Source organism: Pleurodeles waltl, chromosome 8 (assembly GCF_031143425.1).
Source record: "Pleurodeles waltl isolate 20211129_DDA chromosome 8, aPleWal1.hap1.20221129, whole genome shotgun sequence".
Lineage (NCBI taxonomy): Eukaryota > Metazoa > Chordata > Amphibia > Caudata > Salamandridae > Pleurodeles > Pleurodeles waltl.
This window is the reverse complement of record NC_090447.1, coordinates 663421623-663445154: the sequence shown is the minus strand read 5'-3', so window position 1 is coordinate 663445154 and position 23532 is coordinate 663421623. Positions and strand designations below refer to the sequence as shown.

The following is a 23532-nucleotide window of genomic DNA, read 5'->3' as shown; positions in this document are numbered from 1 at the left end:
AAATCCAGAGGATGAGGGGAAGTGAACAGTGGGGTTACTAGAAAAAGAATGGAAATGTTTAACCCAGTCTTGTGGATGAATGTTAGATTCAAGCTTCATTTTAGTTGACTTAGCACCATGCAATATTATTTGTCAAAAGGGTGTCTGGTTCTCAGATCACACGTCGATCAAGATGTGATTCCAAATAGCTGTAGCCCACTAAATTTGTGCATTCTTTAGAACAGATTTGTAAGAAGCTCTTGCAGACTGGATGTCATGGGACGAGCCATCTTTGAGAGTGTTAATTAGATGACTCTTCACCACCCTACAATCCTTATTATACCATGTGGAATATATGGCCGGGGGCACACTCCTATTAGGAGGAGGTTTTATTAAAAAAACATTGTCTCAATTCCTCAAACCACTTGAAGTGGCATCCTTTATTTTATAAGGAGCGGTCTCTGCTCTAGAGAGCAAGTCTGGAACAAAATCCTGGAATAATGGTGCGCGGACACTCGTGTTATTCGCCACACACTCCCATCTAACCTTCCTCCGGCCCTTACTAATCGTTAGGTCTCCATGGGGCAGGCGCTGAATCTGAACAGTGCTATCTGAGTTACCCTGGGGAGTAATGAGGGAGGGGAAGTGATAACTCTCAAATTGGGGCAGGACTTCCACTTCAAGTATATTTTCCCAGGAGCAGGGGTCTACAAGGAAAAATCAATATGGCTTCGGTAAGCGAGCCTTCTAAAGGTGGCGGCCCTCTCTACATCTAACTTTGTTCTTATGTTGCTGGCTCCCAGGTGATAAAACACAAAGAGGTCCAGCAACTGCAAAGCTATCTTTTGGAACGTTTTTAGGTAGGGAACTGGAAGTTGAGTTATACCCCATTACAGATCTTCCTCGCTTACAATTTCCTTTAGTAGAGCTGTGGGTTTGAAACACACATTGAAATCCCCACCCAGAATTACAGTAGCCTCGTCTTCAGGCCTTGGCTATAGTATCTTTAAAAAAATGTAAAGCTAGAGACTCAGCTGCATCAATACTCTTCTGCTATAGGCATTGATAAGTAGCAATTTTACTTTGTCCCATGAAAGGACTTCACATCTAAGTACATAGGAGAGTCAATGGGTAGCTGCCTTGCATGGCAGCCTGGAGAGATCTTAATTCAAACAGAAAGACTACCTGAGGGTCTACTGTTAGACCTGACAGCCTTAGGGTGGTCACCCATAACTTTTTGCCTGCCTCCCTCCACTTTTTGGACACTGTTTTTGCTGGCTTTTAGACTCTGCGCACTTTACCACTGCTAACCAGTGCTAAAGTGCATATGCTCTCTCCCTTTAAACATGGTTATCTTGGATCATACCTGATTGGACTATTTAATTTACTTATAAGTCCCTAGTAATGTGCACTATATGTTCCTAGCGCCGGTAGATTAAATGCTACTAGCGGGCCTGCAGCACTGGTTGTGCCTTCCACTTAAGTAGCCCCTTTTCCTTGTCTCAGGCCTGCCATTGTATGGCCTGTGTGTGCAGTTTCACTGACACCTCGACTTGGCATTTAAAAGTACTTGCCAAGCCTAAACCTCCCCTTTCTCCACATATTTCACCTCTAATGTGTGCCCTAGGTAACCCCTAGAGCAGGGGGCTGTGTGGGGGAAAGGTAGGACATGTACCTGTGTAGTTTACATGTCCCGGTATTGTAAAACTCCTAAATTCGTTTGCACTACTGTGAGGCCTGCTCCCTTCAGAGGCTAACATTGGGGCTGCCCTCATACAGTATTGAAGTGGTAGCTGCTGATCTGAAAGGAGTAGGAAGGTCATATTTAGTATGGCCAGAATAGTAATACTAAATCCTGCTGACTGGTGAAGTTGGATTTAATATTACTATTCTAGAAATGCCACTTTTAGAAAGTGAGCATTTCTTTGCACTTAAATCTTTCTGTGCCTTACAATCCATGTCTGGCTGGGCTTGGTTAACAGCTCCTTGTGCATTCACTCAGACACACCCCAAACACATGGTGCTCAGCCTCACTTGCATACATCTGCATTTTGAATGGGTCTTCCTAGGCTGGGAGGGTTGAGGGGCTGCTCTCACACAAAGAACTGCCACACCCCCTACTGGGACCCTGGCAGACAGGATTGGACTGAAAGGGGACCTGATGCACTTCTTAGCCACTCTTTGAAGTCTCCCCCACTTCAAAGGCACATTTGGGTATAAAACAGGGCCTCTGCCCTACCTCATAAGACACTTGCTGTAGAAGAAACCTGAACCAGAAACTACATCCTGCCAAGAACTGCCTGGCTGCTCAAAGGACTCACCTGTCTGCTTTCTACAAAGGACTGCTGCCTTGCTGTACTCTTGTCTGGCTGTGAAAGTGCTCTCCAAGGGCTTGGATAGAGCTTGCCTCCTGTTCCCTGAAGTCTCAGGACCAAAAAGACTTCTCTTTTTCACTTGGAGGCTTCGTGCGCCGAACTTTTCGACGCACTGCTTGTTCCGCGGTGAGAAAAACGCCACACACCGACGCAACGCCTTCGGGACGACCAGAACTTCGACGCGCGGCCTCGCAAGGACAACGCTGCCCGACCTCCAGAGGAGAAATCGGAAACTTCGACGCGCAGCCCCGCAGAACGACGTGCAGCCGGAAAACAAGCAGGAGAATCCACGCACAGACCTGGGACATCTGGTAATCCCCGCGATCCACAGAAAGAGACTGTCTGCGTGTCGAAAAACGACGCACGACTTCCCCGCGTGAACAATAATGACCCAACTCCGTGTGTGATGGGGAGAAATCAACGCACACACCATTTTTCCACGTATCTCTTCTTCTGTGGCCCTCTGAGGAGATTTTCCACTCCAAACCAGGTACTTTGTGCTTGAAAGAGACTTTGTTTGCTTTTTAAAGACCTAGGACACTTTATATCACTTTTCAGTGATATCTCTACAAATTCACATTGCAACTTTATTCGTTTTGACCTACAATTATCCTGATAAATATTATATATTTTTATAAACACTGTGTGGTGTATTTTTGTGGTGCTATATGGTGGTATTGTGTGATTCATTGCACAAATACTTTACACATTGCCTTCTAAGTTAAGCCTGACTGCTCGTGCCAAGCTACCAGAGGGTGGGCATAGGATAATCTTGGATTGTGTGTGACTTACCCTGACTAGAGTGAGGGTTTTTGCTTGGACAGAGGGTAACCTAACTGCCAACCAAAAACCCAATTTCTAACATCTACCAACATGGGATTTATGTGCTGGGACATGGAAAGTCCTTTAGCCTCGCCTATGTGTGGGAGAAATTCCCCAAGTTTCCTGGAACAGAATGATATTGTTGTGTTCAATAAAAGCTCCCCAGTCTTCTTTGGCACGTTAACCCCCAAGCCAAGCTATGTTTCAAGTGGCCAGTGTAAGATCATTAGTAAAAACTAGTCATAAGAGGAACTTGGGAGGGGGGTTCCTTAGAAGGAGGCACAAATAATTTCCAGTGCTAGCTGGCTGCACTTTCATTCTCTTGCGGCGATTCTGATTACCGATAATCAGCAAAGCAATATCTGTTGACTGGCTAGTGTTATTGGTCGGCCCTTGAAGAGGGCAAGATGTGTTTCGTAGCACAGAAGAAGCTGTTGGAATCCCTGCAATCCACAGTCAATCGAATAATGAAGATGAGGAACAAGATTGCTCCACCGTATAGGAGGGGAGTACTTTAGTTTTAAACTGGATCAGGGAATTAAAAGGAGTGAGGCATTGTGCTTGTAGAGACAATATGCCATTTACAATAGAGGGGTAGGAAAATTGCATTTTGATGTAATCAAAATTCCTGTCTGGGGATGGCAAGTGGGTGGCCCTAATGATATCAGAGTGGGTGACGCTGTAGCACTTCCCAACATCCCTAATCCAATGGATCACTTTATTAGTTAGAGAAGCCTCATTCTCCCTAGTGTATGGGTTGAGTTTAGGGACACCAGTAATGTAAATTGACCTAATATGCGAAAAAGCATCGTAATCGGTAGTAATCAATGGACGATTACACAAGTGAGGCTCAGATGAAAGATCACATTTCTATGTTGTAGCTGGTGTAGTAATATACTGATTGGGGAAATTAACTGGATCGAGCAATAGACTTCTCATTCTCCCCTCGTTAGGATATGCTGGGTAGATTGGTTGATAATCCTTGCTAGCCCTAGGAGGATTTTGGCACATTACTGCAGGTGAAAAAAACCTCAGTTGAGGACTCTGGGACAAGATGGAATACACAGGGGGGCCTCACTGTGGCAGCCATACACAAACTCAGGGTCGGGCTGGGACCAAAAATAAGCCCAGGTACCAAAATAAAAGTGGCCCACATTAGCAAAGTATACTGTTAAAAAAGTGGTAATATTAGGGAGATGGACAGTAAAAATCAGCCCATCTGGCCATAAACCCAGCCCAAAACTGCTAATAAACCTACCCACACACTGATCTGTCAGACCAGTCTATCCGCCACACCCAGAGGTCCTACAGGCCAGTCCAACCCAGCACAACATTTCTAGATCCTGATTACCAACTCAGATTCTGTGGAGGTTTACAAATAGACATCCACAGTTAGGATTGCAGAATCTTAGACAATTGTGTTGAATTTCTTTGTTTGATAATTACATTTTTTGCACATTTTCCAATTATGTCTGGCAGTGGTTGGTGCAATGGGCATAGATTCAAGACTTTGTTGGCATACACAAATATGTTCTATGCTTTTCTAACACTTCCCTGCTCGTAGAGTTTCGCCTCATACTGTTTCTATGCTTTTCTAACACTTCCCTGCTCGTAAAGTTTCCCCTCATACTGCAATGTGAGGACGTCATGCCCCAGATTTACTAAAAAGTCACACAACGCAGCAGGAGAACTTGCTGTGCTGTGTGACAGGGAAAGAGCAGGAATGCACCACATATACTAAGATACAACACGTTCCTGCTCTCTCCCTGCACTGGCTCACAAAGTGCTGCCTAGCGCCAATGCAGGCACCCTTGCACCATGTTTCTAATCCCTGACTTTCATTTGAAAGCCTTTGTATGGAATTCATGGCTTGGTTTACATGCAATGAACCAATTGAACTAACACAGCCAATTACAATAGTTTTTAAAATAAAAGCACAGATGAACAATTTTACCTTAACAGTATTTTCTAGGTGGCAACGTTGGCTGCACATTTACATTTACAGCATTAGCCATACAACAGGCTTTGAGAATTGCATGAAAGGTCTAGCTTTTCAGAGGGCCGTGCTTTGATGGATTTTTGGGTAGGCTAACATTTGCTGTGGAAGAAATGTTCCATACAAAGGTTAAACGAGCAAAACATTTGATAAAATGTTACAGACAATAATATGGGACGCTGTCTTATTTGCCACATCTATTGCTATCTTGCTTTCTTAGACAAACTTACATATGTTGCACTATTTCGTTTTACCCCAATCAGTCATTTCTAGCTATGGTAAAAGTAAAAGTAACTTACCCTTTCAATCCAACAGAGAGTATTAGACTTTCATTAACCTCAATTTGGTAATGCAATTATTTGGATACAGGATAAACTGCATTAGAAATCTATTGTACAATTCCACATTTGGGAAACATTTTCATTTTGAGAGAAAAATATATCAGTCATAGATAGTCATGAAAAGCAGAACTAAAAAATATATTTAAAAGAACAAAATGAGGCCTTTAAACAAATTTTAGCGTCGTGCTTAGGTCTTCGTCTTGCAATCTGATACACACCTTTCCAGTTAGTGGGTGCAGCAGTCTACTGCAATAAGCAACGAAGCACTCAGCTAGAGTGACTTCTTAAGTCACATACTCAGACGTGGTTCTCTGTTCCAATGTGACGTCACTTACTCATAGATATGCTGTTATACATTTGAAACCTACATGGTATGATTTGCTTGTGTCTTTAAACTGCGTGTTAGTGCATTCCAGAATCTCTTTCAAGGAGGCCTGTATTGTCCTTGAGGGATATTTTCCCTGAGGAATATATAAAAACATTATGGCCTATATTTATACTTTTTTAGTGCCGCATATGGGTTGTACGACGGAATGCCGACTGACAAAACAACGGGTGCCTAAACAACGAGGTCGGAACACCGACCTCGTTGTTACTACTAATGCCTTTACCACGAATGCCTTAACAACGATATTTCGTTGTAAAGGCATTCCTGGTAAAGTCATTAGTAACAGGCACCCATTGATCCTGCATGCCTCACCCCACCCCCCCAACCCCACCCCAAAACCTAAAACCCCCGACCCCCCACCCCCACCCCCTCCCCAAAACCTAAAACGCCCCACCCCCCCAACCCCACCCCAAAACCTAAAACCCCCGACCCCCCACCCCCTCCCCAAAACCAAAAACGCCCCAAGCCCCCAACCCCACCCCAAAACCTAAAACCCCGACCCCCCACCCCCTCCCCAAAACCAAAAATGCCCCACCCCCCAACCCCACCCCAAAACCTAAAACCCCCGACCCCCCACCCCCTCCCCAAAACCAAAAACACCCCACCACCCCAAAACCTAAAACCCCGACCCCCAACCCAAAACCTAAAACGCCCCACCCCCCCAACCCCACCCCAAAATCGAAAAAACCCCGACCCCCCACCCCCTCCCCAAAACCAAAAACGCCCCACCCCCCCACCCCACCCCAAAACCTAAAACCCCGACCCCCACCCCTCCCCAAAACCAAAAACGCCCCACCCCCCAACCCCACCCCAAAACCTAAAACCCCCGACCCCCTCCCCAAAACCTAAAAACCCCACTTACTTGAGTCGTCGCCTCGTCATCTGCGTCGTCCTCCTCAGCCGACTCCCTTGTTTGTACCTTAACCATGCATGTTCGTTGTTCAGGACATGCGTGGTTAAGGCACAAAATAACGAAGTCGTGGTTAAAGAAAGCGTTGTTCCCCTTTCGTTAACCAGGACTTCGTTATAAAAAAGTCGGCATAAAGGATGTTTCCCCGCATATGCGTAATTTTTTGACGCAAAAGCGGTGCAAACTTACAAAATACAATTATATTTTGTAAGTTTGCGCCGCTTGTGTGGCAAAATATGATGCAAATGCAGCACTAAAAAAGTATAAATATGGGCCTATATCTCTGCACGATACATATGATCCACACCCAGAATGTTATTGGAAAATAGCACCAATCAAATCATCTGTTGGGTACAGGGAGTTGCATTAGACAGTCATTCCGCAAGGCACTACACTCTGGCAGCAGGTAAGAACCTTACCGTCCTAAAAACAGAAAGCCACAGAAACAGGCAGCAAGCCAGAATTTGCACTCTTATTATACATGTTGGGTTTGAGGGACACATAGTTAGGCAGGATATACAGGAATCTTATGGACCTCTCAACTTATTTTGCATGTGTGCCTATCATTTCGCCTTACACCACTGGGCCACTTCGTCATTTCTTCCTACAAAAATAGAATAATTAACAAACCATTTTTGTTTTCCTGTGGATGGATGGACTGCTTTGGAATGGCCGTGTTTTGCCAGGCACTTAGAACCTGTGCGAAGTTAACAAATCTCGTAAAACTCCCTTCTGTGTCTTAATTTCTGTTTTAAAATGTACGTACCTATTCCTTTAAGGATTGTAAATACCTCACTACAGATTCTTTAACAAATATGTATTTCTTTCTTTCTGCATTATCTCTTCTGCCCCAAAGCCTCCCTTTGATCATGTCAAGTGCTGTGAAGGTTTCTCACCCTCTTGCACTCCCTCAATTCATTCTATGTCTCTCCCAGCAAAGACCCTCAACAAGAAAGGACAAGTATTGGCAAAGCCAATAGGTTTCGCCTTTGTTTTTTCTTTTTATCTAACTGGATTACGAATTATAGGAAAAATGTTATAAAAATGTTTGTTTTAAATTTGATAAACCATTAATAGTTTTTTATGTTGTTGAGATGTATGTTGAATTAATAAACAACATAAAGAACTATTAACGGTTTATCACACTCAAAAACAAATAATATTATAACATCTTTCTAAAATGTATAATCCAGTTAGATAGTAAAATACAATCCAAAAGAAAAAACCAAGGCGAAACCTATTGGCTTTGCCAATGCTTGCATATAATTGTGAAGCCCGGCACCAGGCCTCAAAAAGCTTTGGACTGTAATGCAAATTCCGTAAGTGGTAGGAATCTCTAATAAGTAGTGGCCTATCGCCTAAATCGATAGGGGCGAAGAGTATCCACTTCTGGTTCAGCACAGTCAAGTCATTTCATTAGTGATGCACGTAGGACAGAAAGGTGCCCATTCATCTACTGCCATACTGGGAAAATTCTGAAAGCGGAGACTTCCTACTTTGAAACTCTCAGGAGTTCGACTGGCACAGAGCAGCCATAGAACACAGAAGGTATACTGCTTACACAGTTTATCCTAAGTCAATCTCTAAGAGGTAATACTTGAAAATGTAGGTTCTGCCCAGCTATTTTAGATTGCACTGAATGTTTTGGAGTCTCGGTAGCACAATTCAGCACTTGATGGTGCCAAGCAATGTCCTGTAGCACATTAATTGTGAGAGAACCACTGAGTGACTAATGATGGAGATACTGCGAGGTTAGTGGCTGTCAAAGACGACATACCTTTTGAGAGAGGATCAATGCCTTTCAGGCATAAGGAAGTCCACATGATTTAGCACAATGCTCAAATATGTGAGCCCTTTTTGGAAGCATGACTGACCTGGGAGGGAAAACAAACAAAGGACACGCCTTAAGGCCGCCGCAATGTTTTAGTCAGAAGTAAAATGCGAAAAAAGAAAAAAAGTGTCAGGCATGCAACGCAAACATAGCATCCTGCATACCTTTAGAGAACAAATATCTGCCAGGCAAGTGGGGTTCTCTCCATACAGTGGACTATCCTCTGCTAGGAGAGTTTCCGGTGGGCAACACAGCCAAGATCTGTCAACCACCCTCCAGGCTGTTGGACAAAACTCCAAAGTCTAAATGACCCCATTAAATTTCTGGTGCACAAACTTGGAAATATGTGCGAAATGTAAAGCACTGGTTAATATGTTAGATGTAATATCATTATGGGGTTCAAATATGTACATCCCCCAATAGCTGTACACAAGCTTGTAATGTCTCCCAAACAATCATCAATAATTTAAGTGTTTAACTGCTACCCCCCTAGGTACAGCAAATATTAACAGATACATTCACCCGCGTCACCATCAGAACAGAACAAATTAATTTGCTGATTAATATCTGGGTTAGTGGTTGGCCAGACACATCAAAAAGATATTATAAACAGTCATCTCAAGACCGAGACTCACACGAGTGGGGCCCAGAAAAGGCACTAGCCAGAGTGACGGCGTGTTTCTGTAGTGGCTCTTTTAGTCCGACAGTTGAAGCACCAATCCAGTGTGGCCGTGCTATCTGTTCAGGTTGTTTTGTAGTTTGCAGAGGAAAAGTGCCAATCCTTGCCAAAGTGCCCCACCTGTTTGTTTCTCTGGCATACTCTGTCGGGGTAAAGGATGCGCACGCACATACCAGATAGTAAAAGGAGGTGTTGAAGCAGATATGCTAATTAGAAAATTATTAATGATGTTTAAGTATTTTGAATAATGAAAAGTTTATAGAGAAATTAATCGTAGAGAAAATAATGTGCACGTTTGAAAATGTGCCCTCAGGGTATATCAGCCACTTATACGAGATTGTACTAATAAAACTGGAACTGTGTGAAATAATGAAAAAATGTAGGAGAATAATGTAGTAATATGTCATATTGAAATGTATAACCTATGTTTTACATTAACTTGTAGTGCTAACTTAGCTGAAATTATGGCCTAGTCTTCCTAGGCCTCGCACACAGAGAGCTGAAAAATTAAACGCGTTGCAAGAAGCTGGATGTACGACCCGTCCTTGATCCACCCGATGTTAAAGTTGCTTAGCTAGACTTTTCTGCACTGTACCGGCGGATAGGAGATAATGAAGACAATTTGAAACAATTATGTGTAGAGTAGGCTAAATGTACTTTCCCAGGACTTGAACAATGGAGGCACTGACTGAGGAGGAACATGCAACAATTTTGATACCTGAAGAGCTAGATGATGAGGGCATCGTATAGTGGACAAATCCACACCTTGTTTAAGGACTAACATTAAAATTCATAGATTTGGTAAACAAATACTATAGGTTAAAGTCATATCTGCTGACTGACCAATTGGGAATTAAGGGGGTGGACTGGGAGATCCTAATAAAAAGTCATGACAGGGGCAAACATTTTGGATATGAGAGACTTTAGGCAGATGCAAAGGGAGACGTTGATGACGTCAGGAGACACTGTTCGAGATTCTGTTGTTGGGCTCCTACTCTTGAGAGCCTGATGCATAGCTGATCGATTGATGACCTGAAGACGAAGACTGACACTATTGCTGATCCATACAGTGGATAGGTAGCTATGAAATGTGACTGACAAATTGTGCCTTTTCGTCTAGGTACCAACTGCGTGTTTTATAGATTTTGATTTAGAAAGATGTTGTCCAAATTTATGTTTTCCTAAATTGTTTTGCATGAAGCCCCACATGCTAATGGCAATCTTGGTTAGGTAGGCTTCCTAGGGGTGACGTTGACAGTGACAATAGACTGACTAATAATTGCTGAACTCTGCTATTGATGTTGCGTATTCATTTACTGGCTTATGTTAAAGCATTCGGGCATATGATTTCTTACGTTTTGATTAGATCATGTTATTGATGTTCATTAATAAATTAATTCTGAGCTGATTGAATAAAGTTTGGTCTAACCTGATGATTTAGTATTGTAACCAATAGGGAAATAAAATTGTTTAACTCTTTACTGAGTTGTGGTTATTCATGAATAGATGGTTTTAGATGTTGTCAATAAAATTAATGGTTGGTTATGCTGATTATTGATGCTAGTGATTACCACATGATTAGGATATGCCATGCTATCCAAAAGGTTCATTGACCTATACGCATCTTCTTGTAAGTTTACTTACTAAGGACCAGGCACGCTAGAAGAGGCAGCTGGAGACAACTGTCTGTCGTGAGTACCCGGCCTGATGTCCATGAGTGTGTAACAGCAGGAGACGGATTTCAATGTCGAGCCCCTTTCAATGCTTTGACCCCTTGCAGCATCCGGAAGCACATGACACAGAATAGATTGGTTTAAAATCACCGTACAAGGGCCAAGCTGTGTAATGCACACATGCATAAACAATGTAAATAAAACACAGTTGCTTTGCACGTATCTTCCAATGGAAATAAAAAAGTACCTTTGCAATGAAGCAGCCACAAGAAGGACACAGGTCATCGGCAAATAAGGACTGACCCGAAGCGGTACTTGGTCCACAGGGCATTGACAGCACAAGCAGAGCAGGAACTGAAAAGCAGATAACGCGAGATGACTTGATGGCCAATGAGAAGCAAGTAAATGAGATTGACATTGGAACGAACAAATGGTAAGTTTGGGTAAATAAGGGGCTGGTTCCAAGCCCCTTTCCAAGGCCCTTTTAAGATTTTTTTTTTTTAAACTAAAGATTTCGCAATTACAAGTAAAGTAGTGTGCAATTATTTAGCTGTTGAATGTTTGGCAATTGCTGCCACAATTGGCTCTAGAGAAGCCTTTAACAGAAAAAAGTCGTACTCTTATGTTAACAGAAGGGAAGTTAAATTTTGCCTGAGGAAGAAATAACTTGTTCAGATACGTCTTTTGGATTCTTTAGTTTCGAATGCCTGGGCTAAATCTTTCGTCTAGGCAGAACCAAATACTAGAAGTATGTAATGCGTTACTGAACATGGCTTGCATCATGCTCACATTTACTATGACTTGAACAATTACAAGGTCCCTTTTCATAAAAGTGAATGCTTTCTTTAACTTCTTCTTCTGTTATGTTCTGTCAGCATAGGAGAGAAAGCAGACCCTTCACAAGGCCAATATTTAATTATTTGTTTCTCTATCCATTAATTCCTGGGTATGGGGTCAATGTATTTTGCAAGACTTGCTTTTCCTACATTACTCAGAGTGCATTTAGTGGACGTAACTCACATTCAGATCACATCAAAATCCATTTCTATCCCTAACAATTATATTCTTCTAGAATAGAACCCAGTTATGACCTGCCTTTGCAGAACAAGATATATCATAATTTCAGGTCAGGTACCGAAAAGCACACTATGGGCAACTCATAAAAGGTTATTGTCGTATTTTTTATGAAAGCACTTCTTAGAATTATTTTTTGCATTACAAAAATATTGTAATATTGAATCCTGCATTGCTGTGAAATGTAGAATTCTGATCCATAAAATGAGGATGAAAAAGAAAAACTGCCCAAGCTTAATTTATAGTCCAAGCAGGAAATAACTTGAAACGGAAAACATGAAAATGTATTTTTTTCCAACTCTAGGCAGGCTGTTAGGAGAATACATGAAACTAAACAGTTGGATGAGGCAATATGTCAGGATTACAATAGTATTCGATTGGCAGTCTTCCTTGCGTCATATGACCTACTTATTAGTGAAGATTTATGTGCCCGTCTACAACGACAATATGGTCTCATCTTGGGGAAACGTTGCAGGGGGAGGGTGCGACAGCAGAAGCAAGGATGAAAGACTGCCTTTTTTCATGTATGTCTTTTTTTCTATGCCTATATTAGGAAGCGCGAGGTGAATGTTATCTGATTATGTTTTTATTATTTCCATGATCTGCGCACCTAGAGTACTTGCTACTGGGAAAAAAAAACACTCCGAAGCGCTGTAATAATGACTTACGGCATAATCATGCAGTGTCATAGATATGACTATGTGACGAAATATCGGTGTATAGGCAGCGAGATAAAGGAACATACGGACAGACGATGGGATAAACTGAATAGCAAGGAAGATAAGTGAAATCAGTATACAATTAATAGGGAGCACTCCATTCTAATGGTTCACATTAAAAGTGGTGAGGTAGAAATATTGGAGGCATACTAATATTCAGAATGACGAGGCTGTGCAAAGAGAAAAGAGCCTTCTGTTGTATGTTTTAGAGAAATAGGTGTTGTAGATTAAAGCAGTTTCATTCACCCAGTTAACAGAAATTTACTCTTGAGCTATGACCACATGATAGCATAAATGCGATATTTTTCCCTACTGAATTTGGCCATGACAGTGCAAGTAACAGATTCTGAAGGCCAAAGAGAATGTACTAGATTGTTTCTGTAAAATACTGACTTCTTCTCTAGCGTCAACCTCTTCCCAGTTCTTATTGTCAAGGCATCTAAATCTTAGTGTTATGCTAACCGTTAGCTCCCTTTTTATGGTGTCTCTCATTCCTGTGTAACATCGGCCTCATATTTGCTGAAATGCATTATTTACCTTCTCATAATGACTGTGGTCTTATTTTAAAAAAAAAACACTCTCCCATGCATCTCTCCATCTCGCACACAAGGATCAAGCTTACCATTCCTTGTGTAATATTTTTAAGCATTCTTGCAGCCATTTATCACGCTAAGAGCCCCAGTTTACGAATTCCTACTTCCCGCCTATCCCAATTTATGAATTTCTGCTTCCGATCCCAATTTTTGAATTCCTGCTTCCTGTCCATAGCCATGATTTCTGGAGTCTTGCTTCAGCTGCTATTCAAACTATAACATTGAGACAAAGCCATAGTAAGAAGCTTCCACCGCATCCATTATATTATGAGTCATTTAATCTGAAACTCCAAACAGCTGTCTTTATGCTCCTTTGCTATGTGTTGGGCAGAGCCTCTGGCCACCCTTCCTCAGGGAAGTTGATTAGCAGAAAGTCAAGTTGATATTTCTATGGTCCTTGGTCAGATATGTATTCATGCACTTCATAATTGAGGTGAATTAATAGGGCTATCAGACCATTCTACCACTATGTTTTTGTAGAACCTCAATAAAAGAAACACAGACAACTGTCAAGTTTCATAGGCAAAAGTTTATGCATGAATTCATGGGGACGAGTGCTTTACAGCTGCATGCTCAATTTATGGAACTTCCATTAGGTCTTTTATTCATCAAAACCACAAAACGTAAAAATGCACATTCAATCATGACACAGAAATAATGATGACTTTATTGTTATGATGAGATACATGGCGTGAAGCTGATCTGAAGGTACAGAAATTACACAATCATCTAAATATCCAGCCAATCAAAATGAAATGAAAACTTGTTGTAGAAGAGTAATACAAGATGGCTGTGTGTGTCACCTTTGCATGTCCAATAGATGGGACCTTCCAATGTGCAAACATACTAATTCTGCACAATTCCGACCCAATCAAAATGCAGGTCTTTAGACCTTTAGCTACATATGGTCATATATGTGTCTAACTATTGCAGTTTCTGGGCAGACAAGGTAATGCATACCACGTGAGATATCCTTTTGTGCAACCCTTGCATTACTAGCTGCTCAGCAGAGTACATTAGTTTACCCAAGGACATGCAACCTTTGGGCACATCGTGCAGGCCTTGTCATCACTGAATATCACAAATATGAACAGGACAAGATGGATTCCACATACAATAAAATATGTTTCCATATTCTCATTGTAAGTCAGTGTGAATAGAGGTGGTCATATTTTTTGTGTTACCTCTGCCCCTGTGAGGAATAAACACAAGGGCATCAAAAGCTAGTTACAGTTAGTTACCATTGGTTGATTTCCTCTACTTTGATTAGGAATCAAATGCTAGCATTTAACTTAATAGCATTTAGGTAACATTAACATACTATTTGCTATAACATAGGAAGAATGCTTTCTATGTAATGAGTCATAGTGAAAAAGTTTTTTTTTACTGTAAATATGATAGTTATTCGGTTGCTCACATAACTATAGTCTTTTAAACATAGTGACGTGTGACTCATAGACACGTCATAGTGATGCTGAAAGTGTTGACAGCAGTTATTTCAATACTCAGAACCCTCCTTGTATAATGTCTACAATCAAAGAATATGTGTGGTTTTCTTATCATATCTTCAGTGGGATTGAACTGCATACAGTGCAACTCTGTAACGTTAAGGGAGGTTTGCAAACCTGCAGATATTGTTTTTGTTGGGAAGGCCTCTTAGAAAATTATTTTCTTGAATTAGGTTATAGTAGGTTGATTCCTTAGGTCTAGGTACAATGTAGCTGGAGCTGGACTCTGAGAACGTTGATGGATCTGCAATTGTGGACCTTGCCTTTGAATCTGGCCAGTATGAGTAAGTTTGGGATGCTGGTCTTTAGGCCAGGGTTAGATCTGGTGTTCTGGAGCAGAGACTGAAGATGTTGTGGACCATGCCCCATTTAAAGATTATGCAGAGTATTTTGATTTAATTCATAGAGCCACTCTAGCCAGTTACACTATTTGATACTTGGTGTGGAATGATATATTTCATGCTAAAACAGTCTGGCAGCTCTGTTCTTGAGTCTCTAGACTTTCAAAAGCACTTTCTTAAGTCTTATGACTTATGCATGATGTATCTTAGTCTCTGAGGATTTCGGTCGTTTGTCCTTTATGGCTGTGAAAGCTCAACCTCATCCAACAATAAATGTCTTTCAAAAAGTAAGTGATACTACTACCGTGTTTATTTTGAATGTCTACTTGAAATCATCTACTTGCTTTGGGAACTGCAGGAGTTACTATGGAAACACTTGCCAGTGTCTCGTGTAGATGTTGAAGTAATTAGGGGATTGTGAGGATGGCTGAGGTGACACTCTCAAAATGTGTTTCAAAGTTGAAAAGGATGTTACGATTTTGAATTGTTGGTTGCAGTTTGATATGGAAGGCTGAAGCAATTGAAGTGGTCTGCTAGAGGTACAGTCTATTTTCCAGCTGTTTTAATAAAGGTTTTATGATTCATTGTGTCATAAACAGTGGACAGTTTGAGTAAGATTATGATCTCAGAGGCTCCCCATTCCAGTGGAGATTGTAGATCTGTATGTTATATGGATGTGGACTGGTGTAGTGGTGTTCTATCAAAGGGGGAGAGCAACACATTCACCATTGTACATTTTCATATGCACCTCATCTCATGCATTTCAAAAGCATTTGTTTATATTATTTTTTCTGGGACTTTATACACTAAGGGAGCTACAAGGGACTGGCAATTTTTTAATTTCACTGACAGAATTGGGCAAATCACCCAATGTTTGTGCTTCATGAAGCTGGGAAAGTTGTGCTGTTCACCAATTGGTAAATTACCCTTGAATAAAGGTTTCTTTTTTTTTTTTTGAGGGGGGGGTTGTTTCTTTTACATAATTCAGTGAGAATGTTTTCCTCCAATAAGTAGGTTTTGCAGGATATTGCACCTATAGCATCCTCCAAGTTCAACTACCTTTTTTAAACTTAAAAACCGGAGGCTGACGATATTTCAAAAGTTTTAAAAATAACTTATTACATTATCAAAGATTACGTTTTTAATTAACGTGTAAACTGTAACCCTAAAACTTCTCAATCAACATCATAAACAGATCACAACATTGATGTCACTCAGCAAAATATATTTGGCATATAATGGAAAGGACAAGTGTAGTTCTTCTGTACATTGTACAAATTGCAAGAATGTGATGCCCTCGATTTTATGATGTTAACCTTCAGTAAGGCTTCAACCCTTGCTATTATTTAGCATATACAACATCTTTAAAGCCCCCGGCTTTTGGAAAACCAAACATAGTAATATAATAGTTTATTTGCGAAATTCACTGCAGAGGAGGTTTCTTTGTGCTGAACGTTAACCACCTCAAGACTACTCTATAACAAACTGAGTGTTGTGTGCAAGCCTGGGGGATGTTCTAATGTTATTCAGGTGAAACCTCATGTTTGCACATTTTAGAGCAAATATATGTTACATTGCAATAAAGGATTGGTAAGGCAAAGAATAAGTAACATTGGCTGTCAGTGTCCTGTCTAGATCTATTTGAGACAAATGTTCAGTTTGTTGCTCGAGCTGAACACTAAATTCAGATAAAATATACATATATCAGCAACATTAGTCACTATATAAATCAATGATGACTTGGCTGGGAAGACTTGCAGTCTGCTCTCATATAATAAATATACAAACCAATTGCTAAATGTGTTTGTTTATTTACTCCTATAGAAGACTTTTGAGATAACATTACTGCTAAAGAGTTTTCTTGTCAGTGTGTACTTTGGGAGCACTTCTTCTTTCGGGATTAAATCTATATTGTTAATGATACAGACATTTGGATTAGATTTGGGGCCTAGATCAATTAAACACATCCTTTAACCTCTCACCCACATTTCCCTTTGCCCATGGTGTTCCATCTATCATGCTATCTTACTAGGTGTCCCCAAGATCCTTGCTTGCAGATTGCCTATTCAACGTGAACAAGAACATTAACAACTTAAAAAAAATAAAAGTTAACAATAAAGTAGCATGAAGCACACCTGTAGCAGAAGAGGTCACTTGGGAGCTGTGCATTTTCTTGCATAAAATCATTCCGATATGACTGACCTTTTCTCACTGATAGATGGTTGATAAATTTTTAAAGTTTTAAATGATGTATGCACTTTGACATAATCATAGTCAGTGAATGGACAGAGATTGGTAAAGAAGTAATTCAAAACCTGATGATAACCCTGACAGAGAAATCTGATAAGTTGGCTATGGCTCTCAAATGAACTGATATTAGTATGGTTAAGCCAAGGAGCAGCACAAATTCCGGTCATCTAGACTGAAAGTACAATAGACCTCGTCATCAATATGAACCATCCCGATATACTGATTAATTCTTCTTTCAAAAGTGAATCTGGTGAACATAAATTTAGTAAGTTTTGCAATGTGGTAAAAAAAATGACATGTCAAATATAAAGCCAAGGGATGGTGAATAAACATAAAAGCAAAATGCACACAGGTGAACACAGATGAAAACAAGACTAGAGAGAATGTGTAGATAGTCACGGTAGAAAAGAAGGAATTCCATTTTTGCTTTGAAAAAAATGAAGGCATTTTGTTATGAAGGAAGAGTTTTAGTAATTAGATGTCTTCCTGAAATGATACATTGAGATAGAGAAGGTTGTTGTCTACATATTGATGTGTGTCAGTGTAGAGTGCTACTCTGAATGTGCTCCATTGCAGCCTAAAAAAGCAACTAGGACTTGGTTGACTGTTCTCATAGACTTCCAATGGAGCGTTAATAATTTGTGGTACACTTTGAATTTTAAACTTCAGCAATGCATAGCTCCTGCTCCATTTGCCCACTTTTAATCATTTCTGTACTGTTTTACTTATTAAATGTTTTCTCTTTTTACCAACTTAGTTTAAGAATTTTAGAGTTTGGCTTCCTGACTTTAATGTTGTTTTAGTGATGCTCAAATACTTTACATTGTTTCCTCTTATGAGGGATGCATGAAGCTTGAGTTATAAGCTACCAGGAGTGAGCCCCAGGATCATGGATGTCATTTTTGACCAAATAGGCACTGTTCCTAATTTGATATGCCCCACATGATTATTATGGCTGCTTACATTTATGGACTTGAATGTCAGAATTATCTGATGGATGTGCAGGTTATCTCTGCATTGCTACATATCTTGGTCATATTCGTTGGTTCTAAGCTTTTTTTTCTATGGGGTGTAATTTGATTTGATTCTTTTAGGTTTCATTTTTAGAGTAATGTAGTTGGTTATGATGACCAGTTTGCGTTTATTGTAGCTCATACAATTGTCCCATGAAGTAAAGTAATTCAGATGCTAATCATTATGGGAGAGATTGACTCTAAGATTTTGTTTTGGAAAGTTCCATGCATAGTCAGAGCAACTGTTCCGAATAGAACTGCAATGTTTCCTAAGCCCCAGGCCAGTTGATCTCCTTCCTTATCTTAGTCCCTTAAACAATTGGCCACATTCTACATCACTATGATGACCACGTTTATAATTCACTGATGGATTACACTGAACATGACTATATTGAATAAAAATAGACTCTCACGTTTTCAATAGTGGCACAGCAAACTACCCATCACACACCAAGGTACATTCTAGCACATTTATTCACATTTATTCATGACCAGGCATATTTGTTCATTTCAGCAAGGTGTTGCAAAAGTCTTGCATTATAAAGCTGTCTCAATTGTTGAGTAGCAATTGATATGAAGAGTGATTATTACTTAGTCATTGTTGACCATGCTTAGCAATATCTGCCATGTTACTTGTAAGTAGCATACATAAATATATGTGTTCAATTCTCCTGTGTTAGGATACAACATATCCTTAGACGTTTTTGAACGTTTCATTAATGCTACCCTAATTCTATTTCCCGCTATCACTGTATTTTGAATTTAACTATGAAGCTGTGCTTTCTTGGTTGAGAATGGTGTTGACTGCATGCATAATGATGCTGCTGATAATGAGGTAAATATCACAGAAGGAACCACAATAGTGAATATCACTGAACCAATAGCTGTTCAATGGAGTGCTTAAAATAAATATATTGACTGTTTGACAGCTGCTCCTTTCCTCAATATGATTAGAATCTCGCGTTTTGTATAAACATTCATGGGTTTTGTTTATGTTGCAACTGTAAAATGCATTATTTTATCATGATTCTGTCTTGAAATGTATACTACATTTTAATGAGTGTCAGCAGTTCCTCTTTATTAGCTATGTTTTTGTACAGTATAATATGTATTGCACTGCCTTAAGAGCTGCATACCCGCATTGGAGTTCTTTTCCTTTCAAATCACAGTTAATATGCATTCTGAATTTGCATATCATTGGGCTTAAACATATTAAAAAGTTTTGTGTCAGCATTATTTGAATGTATGGTCTCTGTTCAACAGATTTATATCAGCAGTATTTGAATCTGTAAGCAGTGATAGATATAGAAGTATTTGATGTTCATGGTTGTCAGTTGTGAGGTGCATGGTATTGTTATCACCAGGTTACATCATACAGTGGAGTGTTGATCATTGCCAGTGGTATCTCAAAAAAGTCATCATGTAAACAAATTAAACTACCACAAAATTTTTTGGAGCCAAGCAAATATTAATACCATCCACACAAAGCTGCTTATGTAACTCGGTCAAAGAGGGTGATACAAACGCCCACTGCCTACTCAAAACTGTTTAGATGATTCTGGCAGACCACTCTGTTTTTTCTCTTAATTTATTGCATTATTTGAATATCGACTTACAGTGGGGAGTAAACAGAAAAGCTGCAGTATATAGATACTGCCTTTCCTAAAGACATCATCACAAGTAGGAGAGCTCTATAATGGTGTATTCTGAGAAAGATGTGTTTTATACTTTATGCCCACAGCTTACATCCAATGCGTGTTGCTATTTTAAATACCTTAAGATGGTTTCATTATCACCCCTTATTTTTAAGAGGGAATATATCAACTAAAGCCCATTAACAGCCATGTTCGCTTCGCTGTTCTGTAATTCAGAACGCTGAGGCAGCTACTCTGATAGAGAGATAAGGTGTATACATTTACATATTGATATAAAATGCTACCTACCTGCTATTTCCATCATTTCATGGGAGGCATTTCATCGGGATTTCATTGCAGGTCCCTCTGAATCAGGCTTTCCCCAGAAATAGCTTTGATTATTTTCACCTTGCCATGCGCACATTTTGATTCTGACAAACTTCAAAACACATTTAAGCAGTTCTCCTACTTTAAATTGAAAAAAAAAATTTTTTATGTGAATGTTGGTGGTCAGATGAGGGTCTGCATTTGCTCCTACTCAATGTAGCAAAATGTATGACGACTTCACTTTATTTTTAATTCACCAAATAAAAAAATGTAAATGCAGTAAATGAAAATTATGGCATTTATGTGCAACTTACACGTGCAGCAAAGTGTGAATGTAAATTCTTCAGCAAGGGAGGTTAAAATAACAAGTTAGTGAAGGTTAAGGACACAAATGAGAAAATAGCTGACACTTAATTAAGTCTGCCTAGGCCTATCAATATCACTTTTAATCATGTATGAAATCCCCGCAAAGTATTGCATAAATAGAATTCAGCTTGAATGTGTGGAATTCTTCCTCGTAGTCCTGCAGAACATTATACAACATATACTGACATGACTGCAGTTGTGATGTATTTATGTACTATGTTTCTGTTTCTTTTTAGAGCCTGTATGCTAATTGTTGGACATAATTTACCTTAAAGGTAGTACTTGGTGATTGCCTGAGAAGCTGATTAACATTGATTCCCCTTATGAATTATGGGGAAACAGAGTAAGGGCCCGATTACGAGTTTGGCGGTCTGCAGCCGTGCTGATCACAACTCCACTTTCCTCCAGCCTTTCCATGGCAGTGCAGGTGGTGGAAAGCCAGTGCGGGGCCCACAGGGGGACCTCTGCACTGCCCCCACCATGTCTTGGGCAGTGCAGAGTCCCCCCTGCCAGCACCCTCAGAATGTGCACTGTCTGCTCTGCATGTGCGCATTCCGAGGGTGGGTGGGTGGTTGTGACAGAATTGGCCTCGGCTTCCTAAGGGAGCCAAGGCCAACAGTGCTGCACTGTTTCTCTGCTAGTATGAGAAATGACAGATAGTTAATATAACTGAGAAAATGTAATTAGCTCATGTCCTTCATAAATATCTTTGTGGTAAAAATTCTGTGCAACAAGCTGGTTGCCGGCAGCCTGTATCCTATGACTAGGTATAGTTGGCAGTTGGCCTTTGTGTATTCCTCTCAGACAGTGTCACAAACGGCGACTGGGTGTTGGCAGGATGAAACATCCATATGCCTGGCAGGGGGCAGAGCTGTCATCTACCACACATGCACTTCAATAGGGCAACCTCCTTAACTCACAAAGAACATGACACTAGCCTTTTTTTTACCCTGGACATCTTGGGGCCCAGGCAATGGAACAAAGAAAATTCCAGAACAGATGGGGGGGGGGGGGGAGAGTTGGGGCAAGTCTAGAAGTTTATTCTACTTCAAAGCTGGCACCTGGTATAAATATTGGATCCTGAGACTCATTCTTGAGTACACTCCTGGACCTGTGGATAATACAGAAAAAAGACTGCCTGCTATAAGAGGGCTGCCCTGCTGCCTGCGCCCTGCCTTGCAGTCTGAGGGGAAAAAAATGGACTTGCCCTCTTCATCCCAGGCTACCTGAACTGACTCCATGGGTCAGCTTACTGATCTTCTGCTCAGAGCTAGAGGGACATAATCTCCAGAGGCCTACTTGCAACTGCTCAGCGGACCAACTGCAATTTGACCTACCTGGACATGCAGTTAGACTTGCCTGATCCCAGCAACTGTGTATTATGGATCCCCAAAGAGGCACCTCCCCAGTTACTGGGCCCTTGGCTGGCGTCAGAGTGCACTTCTCTGTAGAAGAAGCAGAAATCCTGAAGTTTTTAGCTCTTAACAAATGCAAAAGGGTCCATTTACACTGAAATCTTGCTACCTGCGCTGTCCACCAATGCAAAGGTCTGGTGAATCTGACTCTTCGCACAACAGTGACTGGCAGCGATGGACAGCAATGCAAGATATGCACTTCAACAGCCCACAGCGACAGCTAACACAAAGATCAAGCCACAACTGTTGATGGGGCACAATAGGATCTTCATGCTATAGCAATGACCATCCATGACGCTTGGCCTGCTCTTCATGCTACAGTGACACCCATCAGTGATGCTCTCCCTGCTCCTTGTGGCCTCCTCCACTGAAAACTGGACTATTTGCACAGACTTTGAGAAGGTAACTGTTTCTGCTGGACTAACGTCCCCATATTCCGCCCACGCTTCACTACAGTCAGCCATATCGTAAGATTTTCCCCCAGTGTAGCATGGTCAGATGACTGCGAGTGGTGCTTTGTGCTTATATTCATTATACTTATCTAAATCTTTAAAATTGTTCTACTGATTGGATTTTAGTCATTTTGGTCCCATTTTAGTAATTGAAATGCACTCTACTTTTCTAGATTGGTGTGTGATTTTTCGTGTTGTATTTTCATTTTATTACTGTTTGAGTGCTGCATAAATGCTTTATACATTGCCTCTCACTCCACATGACCACACAGGTTGGCTATCTGCCAGCCACACTGCCCAGTTCAGTCACATGCTCTTGAGAATCATGGCCAATCACCCTTACCCTTCTCTTACTATTACTCGCGAAACTACCTTGCGCTCCATTCTGCTTCTGCTCCCATTCCATCTTTTAGTCCTGAAATTGATCCACTCTCCCGGGGGACCTCCTAGCTATACTATCCTTTCTATTTTAAAGCCAGCTTTCAAACCCATAGCCATAAGCTTGAAACCCATTACAAACTGATACTTATTACCCACCCTCACCTATATGACACTGCTGGCACAAGCCAGATGCACACATCCACTAGTAATCCTGTAAACAAGTAAAGTGTGCCAATATTCTGTACTATAACCTCTCAATTGGCTACCAGTTGTCTTTGGGGCACTTAAACGTCGTCTTTTGTATCATGATTGGTTGCCAAGTAAAGCACGTATATTCCAAATTCCCCTGTAAGAGAATAAATTAGATTGGTAGACCAAGCAAAAGAAATTCAAGCTATGAAAGAAATAAACAGGTCACTAGCGGGAAAATAAATATACACTTCTAAAATTCAGACATACAGACTT

At 40.7% G+C, this 23532-nt stretch overlaps 1 protein-coding gene and 1 long non-coding RNA gene across 5 annotated transcripts in view; one reads left to right on the top strand and one right to left on the bottom strand.

The window, feature by feature from the left end:
* The window catches only part of DMD (dystrophin), a 6960831-nt gene that overhangs the window by 55548 nt on the left and 6881751 nt on the right, over positions 1–23532 (top strand). The window lies entirely within an intron of this gene.
* LOC138250200 (uncharacterized) overlaps positions 1–23532 on the bottom strand; it is a 114985-nt gene that overhangs the window by 43677 nt on the left and 47776 nt on the right. Inside the window, exon 2 of the long non-coding RNA XR_011194905.1 lies at positions 11242–11348. This is a non-coding gene — a long non-coding RNA (uncharacterized lncRNA). The remainder of the gene's footprint in view (positions 1–11241; positions 11349–23532) is intronic.